General features: G+C 41.1%; 1 pseudogene; it reads right to left on the bottom strand.

Annotated features, from left to right (window-relative positions):
• Positions 1-254: 254 nt before the first annotated feature.
• LOC124991399 (mortality factor 4-like protein 2) lies at positions 255-1,432 on the bottom strand (annotated as a pseudogene).
• Positions 1,433-6,665: the final 5,233 nt, after the last annotated feature.

Consider the following 6,665-nt stretch of genomic DNA (forward strand, 5'->3'; position numbering starts at 1 on the left):
TTGTGTAGTGTCAAAGGGATAGAACCACCAGCATTCAAGCAATGTTGTCAACTAGGCAATAAAATGTTCTACTGAATGTTTCTTCTTTGTCTAATTACTGCATACACTGATAGCAACTTTGAAATGAGGAAAGGAGCTTTCACTCCTTTTATTTTGTTTAAACAGAACAGAAAACAAAGTGAAACATAGGCCCTGTTATACATTAATGATTTTAAAGAACATCAATTATACAAGGAAAAGACTAAGAATAGAAAGTGTTTACAGATACCAGACATAATAGTGAGTGGTCAGTAGACCCTCACAGGGCTTTGTGGTGGTACTCAGCAGAAGCCACTTTGTAATTATTGGCAGTAAACAGAGATGTAGAATTCTTTGCCAGATATTTTAGGAAATCATGCACATAGCCCAACAATAATGCAAGGCTCTTCTCATCAAGGGGCGTGTAAGCCAACATTGCTCCAATTCTTACAAATAATCTCAGTAGGTGTGGCACTCCATAAACCTGGGACATTGGCACATCAGGGTGAACCAAAAGGATTTCAGCATACTGGGGCCTCTCAAATTTGTAGAGCAGCTGAGTGCCCAACATCACATTGAAATACTCTTTTATTCCTGCCGTAACTTCATCAACCACATATTCCTTGTTAGCAACATCCCCCTGTGATTTCTTACAATTTGCCTACTCTTCCAGGATGGCATCTACGTTCTTCTTAGCAGGGAACTGAAACAGCTGCTTCTGCCTGGTTACCAAGTCCCAGTCCTCGACAAGCCATAGTTTCAATTCTTTAGGAATCTTCACTTTAACTTCCATTCTATTCTTAAATGCCTCTTCACTTTCCACGCTGGGATCTGCCCGGGCCCTTTTCTTCCGAGGGGGCTGGGGTGCTTCGCTGGTACTGCCACCATTTCCATTTCCAGGAGTCTTCTGTTTGTTCTTCCTTGTCTTCCTCATGGATCCTGAAGGGGGTTTTCTGCAGAGCAACCCCCCACCCCCCGCATCTTCCTGGGAGAGCAGGCTCAAGATTCTTTGTGGACCAGCTGTTTTCTTTCCCGAGGGGCTGCCTCTCATCTTACTTCTCTGCATGTTGTTTCGAGTTGGTTTTTTAAAGTTGTCTTCTTCGGCAGATTGTTGTCCACGAGTTTGAGCACCCTGCTTTCTGGAACTCATTCAACCCTGTTTTTATTCCAACCAACAATCCTCATTCTTTCCCTTCCAAGAACTCCTAGTGATTTCCCAGATGGAGTCTTATAGATCTTCTGGGATGGTCTGGAAGGATGAAATGGGAGACACGACCCCAAATTCCGTAATCAGGGATGGTTCTGGAAACAGGATCAGATCTCCTGATCCTTACTGTATGGCAAACTTAGCTTTTCTGATGTTGATCTGAAATGAGAATCCAATTCTTTCCAGCAGCCGATGTGTGATCACTGCCGTTCCTCCAACCGCCATAGTCCTTCATATTTTTGTGGTATTCATTGTAGTGTCTATTTTTTCATCTCTGAATTTACTTGACTTCTCTATTTTTGTTCTTGTTTAGTCTTTTTAAAAAAATTTTTTTATAGTTGTAGATGGACAGTATTTATTGAAAGGGGTTTCTTCCTTGGAGGGGCGAGGGCAGCAGCGTCACCTACACAGAGACACCTGGGACTCGCTCGAGGTGGTGGTGAAGCAAAATCCATTTATTTTGCACCAATCTTGGTTACATAGACTGTGCAGCTGCTTACGTGAGAGGAGGCTCCTTCTTCATCAACCAACGAAAAAGTCATTAACTCCGTTTATTGCCAATGTTCCCAAAGCTACAGTCAAGCATCACAAGTCCACTGGATAGTGTTCCAGTCCAGCCTGAGTGGTAGGCCTTTGCTCACACCATTGACTCAGTGACTGCTGCCAAGTATGCCTGTGGGTCATTACCTACACAGTGTGCCTTTATTTTACTTGTTCATTTTTATGTGATGCTGAGGATTGAACCCAGTGCCTCACATGTGCTAAGCATGCACTTTGCCACTGAGCTACAGCTTGAGCCCTCTTGTTTAGTCTTGTTAAAGATTTGTGTATTTTGTCTATCCTTTCAAAGAACCAGCTTCTTTCTTGGTCTTTTATAATTTTTTTAAGGTTTGATTTTATTTCTGCTTTTACCTTTGCTATTTATTTCCTCCTGTTAATTTTGAGTTTGGTTTGTTCTTTTCTAAGTCATTGATTGAGTACATGACTTTTTTCTTTTTTTTTTTTTTTTTTTTTTTCCTGCCGTGTAGGAATCAAATTCAGGTCCTCACACATGCTAAGGAAGCACTCTACCACTGAGTCCTTGCGTACATTCTTAGGTCATTAATTTTAAATCTATTTTTTTGATGTACACATTTATTGTTATAAAATTTCCTCTCAGAACTGCTTTTGCTATATCCCACAGATTTCAATATGTTGTATGGTCACTGCCATTTCTTTCTAGAATTTTATTTCTCTGTTAATTTCTTCAATTATTCATTATTCATGTTATTTAATTTCCATGTATTTGTTTACTTTCCTTTCTTCTTGCTGATTTCTTTGTCCTGTTGTGGTCTGAGAAGGTACATATGATTCAAACTTTTTTGAATTTATCGAGAGTTGATTTGTGACCTGACATCTTATCTATCATGGAGAATGTTTCCAGTGATGAAAAGAAGAATGTGTGTTTGCTGCAGTTGGGTAAAATGCTCTATAAATATCTGTTAGTCAATTTGCTCTGTAGTATGGTTCAACGTGGCAGCTTCTTTGTTGATTTTCTGTCTGAATGAGCTGTACATTGAAGAAAATGCAGTATTAGAACCTTTCTCCTTGTAGATCTAATATTATTTGCTTTAAGTATTTGGGCAGTCCCATGTTGGGTGCATACATATTTATCCTATCTTCTTTTATCACTACATGATTACCTTCTTTGTTTCTTTTTATAGCTTTTTATTTAAGTTCAGCTTATCCTGTGTGAGCACAACTATCCTGCTTGCTTTTGGTTTCCATTTGTGTGATATATCTCTTTCCAACCTTTCACTTTCAGTCATTGTGTGCCTTCCCCCTCTCCCTTTGAAGTGCATGGTCTTGCAAATGCTAGGCAAGCATTCTACAACTGAGCTATACTCCAGCCCTCTTTAAATTTTGAGGCAGGGTCTTGCTGAGTTGCCCCAGCAGGTCTGAAACTTTTGATCCTCCTGCCTCAACCTCCTGAGTAACTGGGATTACAGGCATGTACCACCATGCCTGGCTAGTCTATGTGTATCTTCACCAGTGAAGTAAGTTTCTTGTAGGCAGTATATAGTTGCATCTTGTTTTTATTTTTTATTCACTCAGTTAGTCTTTGTCTTTTGATTGGTAAATTTAATCCATTTACTTTCAAGGTCATTATTGATAGGTATGAATTGTCTCCTATCATTTTTGTTAATTACTTTCTGCCTATTTTTTCTTATTTTTTGGTTCCTGTCCATTTCTCACATTATTTATTTTTATGATTTGGTAGTTTTCTGTCATGCTAAGATCGGATTCTCTTCAGTTTTTCTTTTGTGTATTTTTTTTCCAATGAGTTTTATACATTAGTATGTTTTCATGATGTTGATTATCATCCTTTCGTGGCTAGTGTAGGACTTTATTAACTCTTTCCTGAGGGGCTGGTCTGCTTATCTGTACAAGATTTTCTTTTTCTTTTTTTTTTTTTTCTCTGAAGGATAATTTTGTTAGGTAGAGTATTCTTTTTTGGTAATTTTTTTTTTCTTTCAGGACATTGAAAATAACCCATTCTCTTCTGGCCTATAAGGTTTCTGCGAGAAATCTGCTTCTAGTCTAATGGATATTCCCTTATATTTGACTTGATACTTTCGCTCTTTTTAAAATTCTCTTTGTCTTGTGATTTTGACATTTTGACTATATCATGGCTTGTCAAAGTTTTATTTTAGTTTAATCTAGTTGGGGTGCTTTGAGCTTCTTGTGTTTGGACACACACAGTGCTGAAGATTCAGGAGGGAGATTTTCAGCTATTTTTTTATGAAAAATGTTTTCAATGCTTTTCCCTGTTTTTGTGTTTGTTTGTTTGTTTGCTTCCTGGAATTCCCATAATGTGAATATTGGTTTCCTTAACAGTGTCCCATAATCTAGGAATTCGTAATTTTTTGTTTTAGTTCTTTTCTCCCTCTCTCTCACCCTTTCTTTCTTTTTCTTTTGTTATTTGTTTATTGTTTTTGATTTTTTTTCTTATGGTTTCTGCCTCTTTGGAGAATTTGTCACTCATACCCTGTAATTGTTATTCTGATTTCTTCATATTATCTGTCTGTATTCTTTTCCATTTCACCAAGTTTCTTTTTTTGAGGAGGGGTACTGGAGGTTGAACGAACACTGAGCCACATCCCCAGCTCTGTTTTGTATTTTATTTAGAGCGAGGGTCTCACTCAGTTGCTTAGCACCTCACCATTGCTGAGGCTGGTTTTGAACTTGTGATCCTCCTGTCTCAGCCTCCCAAGCCACTGGGATTACAGGCATATGCCACTGCGCCTGGCTCACCAAATTTCTTTAAGATCATTATTTTGAATTCTTTCTCTGGCATTTCATAGATTATTCAAATTGGGATCTATTTCCATAGATTTATTATTTTCCTTTGGATATATCATGTTTCCTTCCATGCTTCTTGTGTCCTTGTGTTGATGTCTGTGCATCTGGTGTAATAATTGCCTCTTGCAGTTTGGTGGACTAGGTTTTGTAGGAAAGGACTCTTCATTTAGATGGGACACAAGGTATCAGGCAGATGCTTTGGCTTGAATGTAGGTGAACTCAAATGTGTAGCTTCTATATGGTTTCTTCAACTTTGATTGGTGTTGACACCGCCTGTGAGTACCGCTCTAGTTGAGAGTGTAGTGGTTCATGAATAGTTACAACTTTGCAGTGGACATAGACATCCAGCAGTAGGTTTCCTCAGGCCCCACAGAGCTGCGCACTAATGGCCCTGGGCTTGTGGTGGCAGGTGCCACAGATCAGTGGTGCAGCACTGTCCCCAGGTCCCTCAGGATAAGTCCTGGTGACCCCAAGGGTTGTGGCACTGGTAGCCCTGGTACCCAAACCACAGAATGTGAAGGAGAACTTCCCCAGAATGCTAAGGATAAATGTGGGAGATGCCTAGGCCTATGATACCAGGGACCACAGTTCTGGAGTCACAGGATTGGTTGGGATTTTATCCAGGACTGTGGGATGGACACAGGTGATTCAGGGACTGTGGCACTGGTGACCATGGACTCCAGGTTGTGAGACACAAAGGGGACCTTCCCTAAGTGCCATTGGGTGATTGTGGGTGGTGCTGGGGCCTCTGGTGCTGGTAACTGCATTCCTGGAGCGAGAGAACCCATATGGCACCTTCTCCAGGTCCTAAGGTAGAAGTTTAAATGACACAAGGGTTTTCGGCATCCACATGTATGACCTTAAGTCCATAGACTGGGACCTTGGAGGAGACCCCCCCACCCCCAGGTCCCCCAGGGCATGTGCAGTGAAAAAAACATTTGGTCATGTGGCGCTGTAGCACATGGACTACTCCACTAAGTCCTGAGGGTTGAGCGCAGCTGGCACTGGGCCTTGTGGCTTTAGTATGAGTAGCCCTGGAGCTGTAGGACATGGACAGGGATGTCTCTACATCACACAAGGTGAGTTCCAGTGGAGCCCAGTCTTGTGACATTGGTAGCCACAGTCCTTGAGTTACAGGGCACAGACAGAACCTTCCTCTGGACTCCCGGAATAAGCTTGAGTGATGCTGGGACTTTTTCTGTGAGTAGGTACAATCCAAAGGCAATGAACTGGGAAGGAGCTCTTTCCTACTTCCAACCAGGTGAATGCAGGTGATGCTGCAGTTTGGGGCGCTAATACCTGTCTGGCACTATAAGACATGTTTGGGACCTTCTCCAGATACCAAGGGACTGGCAAAGTTGATGCTAGGCTTTTTGCACCAGCAGCCACAGTCCCAAGGGTTTGGGAGGAGTCTTTCCTTGTTTCCCACTGGGTGAGTACCAGGTGGTGCCAGGGATTAAGACCCCTGGTGGCTGCCATCCTGGAGCTGCAGACATGTCTGAGACCTTTCCCAGGTCTTGATGTACAGAGGTATACCATCCCTAGTTCCTGTTGGGCCAGCACAGGCAGGACTCACATTTGTGACTATGGCAACCACTGACCCTAAAGCTGCTGGACACAGTGTGGGCAGGTGGTAGTGGTGTCTTCTGCTCTAACATTTTTAAAATTGTGAAATGTAGCACATTCACTGCTATGTGCAATTTAAAATTAGATGTAGATTTTGGGGAACTATTAAAATGGAAGAGCTGTGTGACCTTAATTTTCGTCAGGTAGTTAACCCTGTAACCTCCACAGAAGTGACCTCCATGCCCATTTATATACAGATCCCTCCTTGTACAGCAGTAATTGTGGTCTTTTATGGTAACTGCTTTTTCACACTTCTTTGTAGTTTTACCTTCTAAATACACAGCTTGTAACGTGATTTCGTTGTATACGTCTTTAGATTTCATATGTATATATATAATTACAACTTTATTCATGGCTTCTTTCATTCACACTTCATTTAGGTTTCCACCATGTTATTGCATGAGATCATAGTTGCTTTCTTTCCATTGTTCTGTGCTGGTGTCTGTACAAATCTCTCACAATTCACTAATGA

Source organism: Sciurus carolinensis, chromosome 8, assembly GCF_902686445.1.
Source record: "Sciurus carolinensis chromosome 8, mSciCar1.2, whole genome shotgun sequence".
Classification (NCBI taxonomy): Eukaryota; Metazoa; Chordata; class Mammalia; order Rodentia; family Sciuridae; genus Sciurus; species Sciurus carolinensis.